Genomic DNA, 12,619 nt, shown 5'->3' on the forward strand with positions numbered 1-12,619 from the left:
TTTTAGAATAATGAACTAATAATGCTGATGCCTCTGAATCTGTGAGCAAGACCAGGCCCTCCAAGTAACTGCTTCAAACAAAACTAATTCATAGAAGACTGATGTTGAAAGAAGGCAATCTGTTCCCTTAATTCCTTCTTAGTTGAGAACACTTTGGAATTTTCCCCATGGGAAACAATGGAAATCATTGTCTTGCAATGCAAATACTCACTTTACAAACCATTTCTCAGAAACGGATTAAGTTCATATGGCGGGACCTACATGTACCAGTACTTCACTGAAATCAAATCCAGGTGACTCTCTGCCCAGGAAAGAAACGAATGGCAAACCTCTTCTGTCAGCTGAATGTGGATATGACAAACATAGTGGAGTCCAATAGATTATAAATATTATTTGCTGTTGTATAAGTCTTAGTTTAAGATCCATCAAGACCTTTGATATGGTAAAAGTCTGTAAAAATTCATTGATACTGGGGCCTTGTTCCTCTGCACTGCCAAGACCAGGGGAGATTGGAGGTCTGAAAAATCTCTGCCTCTGCCAGAACTCTTGGAAGAACGAAAGGACTGAGCTGAGTGACAGGGGGTGGAAAGGTCTTCTAAAAGTGCATGTCTTCTCTTCTTTCTTCAGCATAGCTTTCTTCTTGTCATTAGACTCTACAAGGACATCCTTCAAGGTGGCCTCTCCAAAAAGCTGACTGCCAACTGATGGTTCCATAGCCAAACTGAACCTGTAGAGCATGATGCTTCAACCACAGAGACCATCATACAAATACACTAGTCACCAAGGAATGAGTCTAGAACGGAACCATATCGAGGGAAGCATCCACTAAAAAGGAAGCCGAACGGGAGACCTTCAGTAGTGGCTGCCAAAGAAGAATTGGCTTCTGGGAAGTATTACCCAAGAGACCTTCCATACATGGCAGGGTAGTTCTTGCAGTAGTTGAAACTGTAGATCTAGCCCTAACAACTAGGGCCACCACTTTGTGGACCCATTCCTAGTTACGTGAGAGGGGAGGCAAAGGGAAGGGGGGTAAATTATGTAGGAAAATTGGACTTAACACAAAATGTGAAGAAAATGCCAAGCCTGATGGGTCTCCAGCAATGGATCTATTCTGATTTATATGATATTAAATATTTCACCTCCAACCCAGGTTCCCTGGTATTTGTCCTAATATGGTTTCATACTCATTTTCAGAATACAGCTCAGGCAGAAAAATCATCCATATGCGTTGATGACACAGAAGCAATTCACATGCCACAGTAAGCCACAGCTGAAGCTTTACCATGAATATGCCTATCTGGGTCATTGGTTTCCTCTCCACCAGTGTTACATGTGAACCAAGGTCATGGTTTGTTTCACTTGACTTCAGCACAATCAGTTAGCTAAAAACAAACCTTGGCTACAGACTGTGGTATGTTGGTAGTGAAACAAACAACTGGGATGAGCAGATGAATGAAAAGGGCTGAACTGGTTTGTGCACAGTAGACCATGGTTAATAGGTTACCAAGACATGTGACCATGACCACTATCTGAATTGCTGAGGTGGACCAAGAGAAATACAAAAAAATAATAAATGTACACACTGCAGTAGGTCCTGGGAAAGTCTGTGTGAAAGCCTTCCATATGCATAGCCCCCTGTCCTGCCCCACCCCAGCATGTGTGCACAATAAAGGGAGCTCAGATGGGTTGGGTTATGCCATGTTATGCATCCTAACCTATATTTGGAAGAAACTTCCATCCATTGTCCCTTACAGCCCTACATTATGTCCTGTTAGTAAGAAGAAAGACTGGGTTACTCACAAGCACTACGGTGTTGTTCCACTATAGAATCCTCCAGGTCATAATACAGAACAATTTATAAAAAAGAAATCATTGGATTTTACTTTAATGATAAAAGTTTGAACAGGAACATCCTCTGAGAATGGAAGAACAGTGAAGCAGTATTCAAGCTGAAAAATGCACATATATATGATATGATAATCAATGTCTAATATCATAGTCACTGTATTATTTTACCACCACAATTGAAAAACACAGCACATAATGTACCACTAAAAAGCCTTTTAGATTCCCTGTTATTGTTATTAATCACTCTTTACTCTAAACACTCCCTGGGGGATGCTACTATGAGTACATGCAACAAGCTCAGATTCCTCTTCCACAATTTCTTGCTTTTCAGCTCCAGCACCAATGAACCAATATTTGCTTCTTCTTTTGGTTAGGGGAGGGGCTCCTTCTCTAGCACACCATCTCCCCTTGCTGCCTGGATCCACAGCTATACAAATAATTCATCCAGAGATTAATCACAGGTTGACACTAGTCAATCTTACTAAATCCAATATTTGCATTCTCTTCAGATGAAGGAAGGCTGAGGGGCAGAGGCAGACAGACAAAGAGAGAGCACTCAGTGGGGATGGGGAATGAGAGACACAAAACTGCTGCCTGCAATGCGTTCATTATACTGTGAGAAAACTACATGATGGATAACCAATTTGTCCAGGTGGGTCAATATTGTCCCTGTTCCAGCAACATGAGGGTAGCAGCTGCTTCTAGAGTGTCCTTCCTTTATACAGAAGTGCCACAGAAGCCATTTTTTCTGTAGATTCTGCACATGGCACTGGTTAAAGATCCATAACTACGTAAGTAGGCCAACTGCACACGGCTTTGTCAGAAACAAGGTGGTGGTCCAATGCAGGCAGAGGCCGAGTTCCATGGGAGTAAACATGAATACAAGCAAATTCACAACGAAAGGCATTCAGGGAATAAGAGAAAAAGCTCAGGCAGTATCCACCTGCAACTCGCTTGGCCTGAAGAAGCTCTTGAACTAGGGCTTTATATAGGGACTAATTGGCCCAGGCTGGCTGTTGAGGGTTCAGGCCAACTGGTACTGCAGTTGTTAAAAGCACCCAACCAAGTCTACTGGACTGAGAGACTAGTGACACAGGAGTAATAGTGCCAGCATCTGAATGGTCACAGTCTCAAGCATACGTTTGTCCAAAGTGGTATCAGAGGCAGACCTCCTAGATATTCTGCCCTTGTAGAATATCAGAAACACCAATACCAGAGGACTTACTGTCAGGAACTGCATGTGTGGTAGTGTAAAGGGAAAATACACAGGTTCAGACTGGACAGCCAGGGATAAAGATGAGGAAACTTTCCAGGGGCAAATAATCAAGTGTCGGTGGTGATGATACATCCACCAGTTTAGCTGACTGCCCCTGCTTAACCCAACATTTCCACAAGCAATTCCTAAGCTTGTTTTCATTGACATGGAAACACATTTCAGACTCCCTGAACGGTAGCTGCTGAGTACTGAAAATGTACATCTTCAGAAATAAGAAATAAGGGGAAATGCAAGGTGCAACACTGCAATAAAGTGGTCACATGAGACGGCTGCAAAGCATTTCCCAGCAGGGTTAGTAGATACAACAAGACTAAATCCACTGACTAGTCTCTGTTCTGCATGGATTTTTAACTATTCATCAATCAGATTCTGTGAAATGGAGAGGCGACGACATAATTCCTTTGTGGAATTCAGAAGCTTTTTTTCAACCAGACAATAACTCAGAGAACCCAACCTGATTCCAAGAACTCATTCCCCAAAGAACAGTTATTCTGAAGCTCCTGGACCTCATCACACATCCTCAAAGAACTGCTTCTGTTTTTATTTTAGAAAGAAAATCAATGTGAGAGTTGCTGAGGAGCTGATCTTCTTTTGTGGCAAGCAACGAGACAACAGGATAAACTGTCAATCCTCACCCACTCTTCCCGCAATTTACTGCCACAAACATTTACCCAATGCTTACAGAACTGGTGTCAGGTTTGGAGTTGGCCAACGTTTTGGAAAATGAGACAGAAAATCTAAAAGGTTCCTACCCTTAACTGGCATGGGGCGCAATCCATCAGGAAGTCCTCCTGGACAAGTTTCATTTCAACAGGCATTTAGGAGGTGCAGCATGTAGCTCAGTGGCAAGGCATACATTTTGCAAGTGGAAAGGCACAAATTTAATCCCCAACATCTCCAGGTAGGGCTGGAAAAACCCCACCCCACCTGAAACCTTGGAGAACCCACCGCTAGTTCTTGTAGACAACACTGAGCTAGTTGGGGCTATGGTTTTATGATTGTGCATATTGGAATAAGGCTTTTCCCTACAGTTCTCTATTCTAGCACAGCTCCTATTCATTTAAATGAGGCATGTGCAGGAGAAGTAATGGCTCATCCACATCTGCATTTTGCCCCATGCTTTCTAGGTACAGACCCCAAAGCTTTCCCTGAGAAAACCCACCCTTCGCCGCTAAATCAGAACAAATGGCAATTCAGGTTTTCTGCAGACTGATTCAGCGGTAAAGAGCAGGTTATCACAAGGAAAGCAACTGGGCAAAGGGGGGGAGGATCAGACATGGCACTTTAAAGTACGGACCTGTTTCTAGAAACGTGGCAGGGGAAAAAGTATGGATGAGCTCTCTGTGTGGATGCATTGCATGAAGCAGATCTGCCCATCTCCTGCTCTAATGCCCTTAATAGTACCTGAAAATCCACCAACCGAAGCAGCAGCATAGCCTTGCTCCATGTGCAGGCTGTCTCCCAGCACCAAGACATAGCAGCTGATACTTGTGCCTTGTGGACATATCATCATTATTGTTAAATTCATCATCCACCTTTCCAGATCAAACTTTGGCTCCAGGAAAACATGGCAAGGGATAAAACACAAAGAGCAACCCACAAAACCCTAAGGGGTTCAGTTTCAATTCACACAGCAAAGGAAAGAGATGGCATAAACAGTAAATGTTTCACTTGCCTCCTAAATACCTGTGAGGATAACCTTGGACAGATATTCCTCAAGGGCAAGTGAGTGAATCACAATGTGACTTAGTGCCACTGAGTACCACTGCTTGTTTATTTTCAGATTCAGCGTGGTCATTTTCCTACAGAGGATCCATCTGTTGCATGCAATCATTTGCTGTGTTCTCCCAGCTAATAGGAGTTGGGCAAGACTTCCCTGGATTGTGTTCTGGTAAAAGATGCCATGCACATACGGTGTGTACGGGAGTGTACAGAACAAGCCTGTGATGGAGCATTTTAAAGTGTTACAGAAGCGACAGCACAAGTCCTATCAGATGGAATTGCAATCTGTTTGGCAGGGCACTTGGAGAATATAATACGCTAACTGCAACAATTAGATATCTTGGGGTTTTTTTGCAGGGGGAATGAAAATGGGCAGCAAAACACTCATAACATATAATCATATATGCTAACGCTCATATTTGTGAGTGATGTGGGCTTATTAACTGCATGCTGTGCTTTGATCTCCATTCTGCAATCTTGGGCATCTAATCTGTTCATCACCGCTGCTCAACTTAGCTACAAGAAACAAGTATCAACCTTCTACTGTTCAATGGCGCAGAGATGGAAATAATCTACAGAGCAAGGACTTACAATTCTGACTTCTCAAGGATAGAACTGTCACTACAAAGGGGGGCAGGGAGAGAAGGGGATTATGTTCACTTCGGTGCTAACTTTCAGCAAAAAAAGGCCCCTACAGTGGCTCATAAAGGTTAATACATAACCATTTGTATTTTTTTTTTAAAAAAGACAATTTAGAAAAGTTGCATGAATGGTGCCCAGATGTCTTGAACTGAGATTCTTAACACCTTTAGCCACTGCACTTTCCAGAAGAGGGAGTTGTTCTCCTGGCATATTATGTAGTTGTGTGTTGTCAGTGCAGCTGGCAGGAAAAAGGTGCTGCCGCACCTTACTCATCAGCTGTCCGGTGATACAAATGGCCAGTGGGATTTTACCTGCCCTATAAAGCCTCAAACAGACTCTGGCTTGACTTTCTACTGTAGTCTCAGAGACTTGTCTCTAGGGAGCAGATGAAGCTTCTGGTAGCTTGAACATCCTTGCCATGCTTCATCTAGTCTGATTAGCCTTCTCCTTGCCCAATTTCATTTTGGCAGCATCTCCAGATCACAAGCCCTGACCCTGTGCAATATTGGGAAGAAGTGCCAGAGTGAATCCTGGACATAATGGATGAAGAATAAACTTTTTTCTAATCTCTTTCTCTCACTCTCATTGCAAGTATATTCTTCAAGCGTAGCTGGAAGAAATTCCTCTCTCCTTGTACTTTTTATTCCTAAAGCAACTTTTGAGAGTATGTAGGGCTGCCTGAGATTCAAGCTTCTTCACCATGTTTAATTTAGCTAATGATGGTTCAGTCCTCATCTTCCTTGGCCAAGGAAAAGCTGAAAGTCTATTTCATTTCCTAAATGGGTAGAATTCTACATACAGATGTAACACGACCATCTTACAAGTATCAGCTAGACAGAGGTGACTCCTGGCAGCCTGCTGGGAGATGCACTGGGCAGAATATCATTTCTAGATGACTGATTGGGAAATTTCAAGGAGAACTCTCTGGACCCTTTGTTAGCTTCCAGGGTTCACTGTGATTACTGCTAGCGGATCGTTTTTCTCCCAGCACTCTCTGCCCCTTATATCTCAAGATGCATATAAACAGACAGAGAGAGAGGTGTCTCAGGCCCCAATTTTATGCTTTCCCTTCTGAGGTAGAAAATGGTTAAGTGCAAAGCCCTCAAGTCAGGCAAACAAGTTGTGATGCTGATTTAGGTGCTCTGAAAAGTGCTGAAGAAAGCCGCATTGAAGTCACACTGTACAAGGCTTTGAACTGCTTGTATGTAGATAGAAGTTGGGGGTGAGGGCATGGTAGGTAGGGGGTGAGGTAGGGGATGAGGGCATGGTAGGTCAGTCCCAAGTGCCACCCTCTGCACCTCAGCAAAGATGCAAAATGACAATGTTGCAAGCACAAAACCCAAAAACCATGAAGTATCAGCTTGCCATATGCGCCAAACAGATGACCAGTTGCTGGCCTAGCAATAGGATGTTGTAGCAGATCTATGAATGCATCAATAGTATTAGGCAGTGGGCAACTATCCTAAATGGCCAGCCAGATGTCACATGCCCCATCAAAGATATAAGGGGGAAATCTGTGTCTCCTTCTACCATATCTAACTGCAAATAAATGTTTCTTGCCAGCAAACTCAGCAATGCCTTTTGCTCATTCCATCTTCCACTGTGACTACATGAAGCGGGAGAGCAGGGTGGCACCCTGAACCTTGACCTCTGCACATATACTGGCTCCACCAACCAAAGGTCTGAAAGGGGCTTCTATGTACAGAGCAGTCTCTTTCAGATGCCTTGCTGAACACACTGAGGCTGAGCAACTGGGGGCAGACTGTGCAATCTCATGCTTTCACTGAATGTGTGAAAGCACTGGCGGAGGAAGGGGGTGCAGTAGCTGTGGTCCACCCCAGGTGTCATCCATGGGGGGTGACATCGCTGCGCCGCCGGCCTGGGACACTCACCCAGTTGCACAGCATGTGAGCCACTCCAGGTGCCGGAGCAGCTAGCTCTGCCTCTGGTGAAGGGAAAGTGTGAAAGTGTGAAAAAGACTAAGGTTATCAGTTTTATCTGGAGACAATCTAATGTGACAGGAATTCAGCAAAAAATATTGGGGTAAAAAAAGGAAACTCCAGCAGCACCAAAAAATTCCAACTATCCATTAAGTCTCTGCCACTGGAAGCAGTAAAAAATCAAGAAATGTGAACACTGCACCACAAAAGTGTAGACGACATGAGGTGGGGAGGCATGATGGGATCTCAACATGCTACTCCCCTACATCCTGAGATGGGGAAGAGCTTAGGGTGAGAGTGAAAGTGGAGAAGGTGGCTATGTGTGAGAGATAATGGGGGGAGAAGGCTCTGTGTGTCAGAGGAGAGAGGGCAGGAAGAGAATGAGCACAGGTTCTCCCCACTGCCAGCATTTGGTCCACAGGGGCAAAAACATTGCCCACCACAGCTAGCTTAGGGAGAGCAGAGAGGCATAAAGCAAACTAGAAGAGAGAATTTCCCCAGCAAATTATCCGTCCGCTTCCTTTGTGCCTCTGCATTAATGAAGCACCACTTCCTTTTCACATACAATTCCTCATTGCATGGGAGAATAGGAAAATGTTTCTGGACAATCTCAGACAATCTTGTCTATGGCTTGGAGACCTCAGTTCCTTATTGTACCCTCTGGTTAAATGAGACCTTTACATGTGAATAGTTACTGTCTTTGAAGATAGATTTATTGCACATTAAACAGTTTCAAGAGCTGCTATGCAGGCTGCATTTGCAAGTTGCTGTCAACCTAGATGGCAATACTGGCAATCAAGGAGGCTCATCTCATCTCCCTTGGTGGAACACACAGGCAAATCAGAGATCCCAACAGACCCACTTGCCCAACAGCTTATTCCCTGTATACCCTACTTCATTTGAATTTACAAGGCTACCACCACTGCTGATGAATTACAGAGAAGATCCTCGTGTCCCAACACATCCTCTTCATTAACACAACTTGACAAACCACAATGCATCAGAGCACTGTCTGCCACGCATAGTCAGCTCCCAGCTTATCACAAAGGGAATAGTGGGGGAAGAAGCCCAGGTTGCTTAAGGCTCATGCACATTTCTACTTGTCCTGTGCCTAGAAAGCACAGGTCTAGGCAGTTTTTCACTTGTGTGGCTCCTTTCCCAAAGAAAGCTTGCTCTTTAGCTCTAAATCGGAGCAAACATCAACCCAAATTTCTGTTTGCTCTGATTGAGCACTAAAGAGAGGTTTCCCCCAGAGGAAAGCTGGACAAGGCCTTTTTGAGATAGATGTTTCTCATATTAACAGGGGGGTCATTATACTTGAAGTCATCTTTACTATACTCTTTAAACCATTCCTTATTATGGCACTAAGTGAGAAAAAGAAAGGCCTCACATTTCGTTCTTGCAGATTAAAATGGTCTCCTGGTCAATTTATCAAGTGAAGCTATATAGTTGACTAATCAGCTGATTAAATCAGCAAGTCAAGTGCAGCTCTCATTATTGTGTTGCAAAACTAAATTATTTAAAACATTTCTGGGAAAGGGTCTTACCTTTAAGATGCAAAGCAAAGACAGTATAACCATCAAGAGATAAGGGGAGAGCCAATTATGGAAGACAGCCACATTTTGGAAATTGGTAACCAGATGAGTCGTAGCAGGAGGAAAGGCATAAAAAAAAAATACAGGTTCCATTAGTCCCTAATGATTTGAGGATGCTGATTGATATAGCACCATTAACACTAAATTGCCAGCTGTGAATTAAGCAGAGCCTATCAGCATAGTTGAACCAAGCCAGAGATGCTTAACATAATGATTCGAGACAAGAAGGTCAGCAGCTTCTTCAATTTCCCAGCCACCACACTGCAGATTTTTGCAGGTGTTACTGCACGAAAACACCACCATTTTTCGGTACATTTCACTTCCCTGTATTCCTTTTCCAAGTTATATCCTGCTGGCTTTCCAGTTTGCAAGGAGAGGGCAAAGCATGAGAGGGGGTACTGGACGTCAAGGCGTGAAAGGCTTCAGTCTGGTCCCAGAAGTTGTCAGAGCGTGTTGCTGACTAGGAGCTCTCTGAGCCCCATGGGTTCCATCTCAGGAGCAGATCAGGGCAATGTGCTGTCAATCACCCATCATGCCACTATGACAGTTGGGGATAAGTTACCATCTGGAAGCTTAGCTACCCAAGGCAGATGAGCTAAGAAAGAAATCTGAGTGGAAGCAAAGAACGGGAGGAATGGAACAAAAGGCTATGTTAAAGCATAACCTATAACTCTTGCAAGTTTCCACTTCTCCCACTTTGTAAAAGCAAAAACAAAGGCAAGAGCCCAGCCAGAGTATCTAGTCCAGTGCCTTCTTCTCTGCGCTTCCACTGCCTCCCTCCCAGTTAATTGACAGAACTCAAAACAGACATGCTGGCAAACATCACATCACTTCAAATATGCACAGGTGTATCTATGCAACACCTGTGAAAACACGTTGATTATAAGAGTCACCTAAGTTCGGCAAATGGGTCCTTACATACCACAAACACCTGTGGTGTTGGGCTGCCACAATTGTGATTCAAAGGTCACAGTGTTCATGCCAAATAAAGTTTTAACTCCATAGCAGCAGCAACACCATAGCAATCAGTGCACACAATGGCAAGATAACTCATTACCACTGATTACTTTTTTTAAAAAAAAGTCAAGAAACAGACATTCAAACAGTCCCTTCTGCCTTGCAGTGGTGCATTTTGATTCATAGCCATGCCCTGCAGAACAACAACAAAAAACAAATCAATTCTCTATTTCGTATGTGTGCAATTAACATAAAGCATTTTTATGACTGAAGGAGTTGCCTTTCTGAGTGGCAGAAATGAGAACAATTCCCAAAATATATATGGGAAAGAAAAAAGTTTTCAAGCTGAAGTTGCTTTTCTTTTTAAAGCGAATTATTTGTTTTTCTTTTAGCATACAGTGAAGGCTGTGTCAACCCCAGTCCCAACCTGGGAAGCTTCCTAATGGGGCTTAATTTGCAAGCAGGTCATTGAGGTATCACAAACAGGGCAGTGGTTTTTATATGTAGCAGATTTTACCGAGAAAGGAAAACCCAGATTGAAAGGAGCGAAGGACATTTTTACGTGAACAGCTTTGTGCTAATGCGGCAAAAAAAAGCTGCGTATGTAAGGAATCCCAATCCCAAAATAAGCATCTGTCTGGAAGCATCCTGAGATTATTTATTATTTAAAAATGATAAAATTATTATTATGTTTGAAGTTTTATTCTGTTTTAGTGTTCTGTTGGGAGCCACCCAGAGTGGCTGGGGAAACCCAGTCAGATGGGCGGGGTATAAATTATAAAATTATTATTATTATTTGCTCAGAATGAATGTTACACTACTTGCAAGACTGTAAAAAATTGATCTGAAATCCACCACATGCACACAAATATTTGCAAGTAGTGAAACTGGGAAGGGCCATTTCGGGGGGGGGGGAGAATGGTAGTAAAAAGAATACCGATCTTCTTAGCAGCCATCAACTGGCAGCTTCCCCCCATACACATATAGAAACCCACTTGGAACACCATCACACAGTGCTGTTCCATGGTGGATTCAAAGGAGGAGCACTTAAGCAACAAAACAGATGGCAGTAGTGAAAAAAAGAAGTGTGGGGGAAGGGACATGAATCCCTTTCTCTCCATTCCACATGTAAATTGCTATGGCAGAAATCTTGCGGTGCTACCTTCACTGGAGAGATTTGCAAAATCTGCCTCTTCTGAATTTCTACAGTACTTTCTCATTTTAATGGCCTTTTCTTGTTTTAGCAACTTTTCATTCTACAAATAAGTTTGAAAAACTTTCCCCTGCAAGACTGTCAGCTAGAATCAGAACTACGCTGATTTTTAAATAGCGAAAGTCAAGGGAAGCCAATTTAGTAATTCAGAGGTTTTCAACCTTTTTGAGTCCACAGCTCCCTTGACCAGCTGAGTTCTTTCTGCAGCACCCCTCTGGGGCTCAGGAGCCCAGTTATGTCACCCCTTGCTTGCAGAGCTGGCAGCCTCTCTCCCTTTTTCAAACACCCTCCTCTCTCCTTGGGAGTCCTCCGGGCAGCTGTTGTTGCCACCCCTGGTCTCTGAGCTGCCCCCCACCCCACCCCCCGCCCAAAGAGAGCTGCCTCCTCACACTGAAAACTGAAACACTTCAATTACTGACAAAGAAATCTCCTTCCTGACTCCCTCCTCTCATGCACGCCATCGGCCACCTTGCTGACCCAACTGAACTTCTCTCCCCATCAGTCATGTAGACACAGTGGCATGTTAGCAGAAAGGAGAGAACACCCTGATAAGGGGCGAGGCGAAGGCAGCGCCAACCAGGGCCATGGCAGTAAATCACAGTCTTCGGTTTCTTCTGAAAGGAGAGAATGCCAAAGCAGGGCAGGCCTCAAAGGGGTTTTTGTTGTTGTTGCCGGGGTGGGGGTGGGGGTGGGGAGAGAGGCCAGCACATAAATAAGTTGGAAAGGAACCGTGAAAAGACACTGGAGACTGTAAAAATCCCTGGCGCATTCACGCCACTTGGGTAAGCAGGGAAGCCGCTGATCATTGCAAGGAGCTATTCTCAAAACAAGAACGACACAGAGTGAAATTAACGGATGGAATTCACTGCCGCAAATGTGCTGATGAGTACAGGCTTAGATGGTTTTAAAAGAGGATCAGACAAATTCACAGTGCATGGGTACATTAATGCCGTTTGGCCGGGACAAGCAGAGCTGGAAACAAGATGCTGGCCATGTTTGGAGGGTGCTCCCTGCTCAGAAGATCAGCCACTCTACTACAGTCCCCCTCCTCCCTCCAGTCTTCAGTTTCTCCTCCCACCCAGAGAAGGTCACCTTTTAATGTTCACTGTGTACACTCAGTCCTTGGTGGGCTGTTTTGTGTGGTTCCCCCTTTGAAGATCCCCCCCCAAAAAAAACCTTGTACTTCTGCACAGCAGCCTGCCAAAGCCACCCTCTTGTCCGTGGGCAATGGCATTTTGACTACACAAGCAACAGAACCCACAGCTTGAGTCAGAAACAGAGGAACTAACAGCTGGATGGGAAGTCAATTTTCAGAGGTATTTTGTCCAGATGCTGAGGATAAACAACCTGAGAGGAACATTCCCATAATTTCCTGCCTGGTAGCTTTGAAAAACAGGTACATTGTTTAGGATGTTACAGCACAGCA

The 12,619-nt window shown here is 44.0% G+C and overlaps 1 protein-coding gene and 1 long non-coding RNA gene across 11 annotated transcripts in view; one reads left to right on the forward strand and one right to left on the reverse strand.

Annotated features, from left to right (window-relative positions):
- NCAM1 (neural cell adhesion molecule 1) overlaps nucleotides 1-12,619 on the reverse strand; it is a 220,553-nt gene that overhangs the window by 112,080 nt on the left and 95,854 nt on the right. The gene's annotated exons all lie outside the window — the stretch shown is intronic.
- Nucleotides 3,504-6,058, forward strand: LOC308574060. The gene is made up of 2 exons (XR_014002327.1): nucleotides 3,504-4,025; nucleotides 4,908-6,058. It is a non-coding gene; the product is annotated as an uncharacterized lncRNA (long non-coding RNA).

The sequence above is a fragment of the Podarcis bocagei genome, assembly GCF_964188305.1.
Source record: "Podarcis bocagei genome assembly, chromosome: 15".
NCBI classification, from domain to species: Eukaryota; Metazoa; Chordata; class Lepidosauria; order Squamata; family Lacertidae; genus Podarcis; species Podarcis bocagei.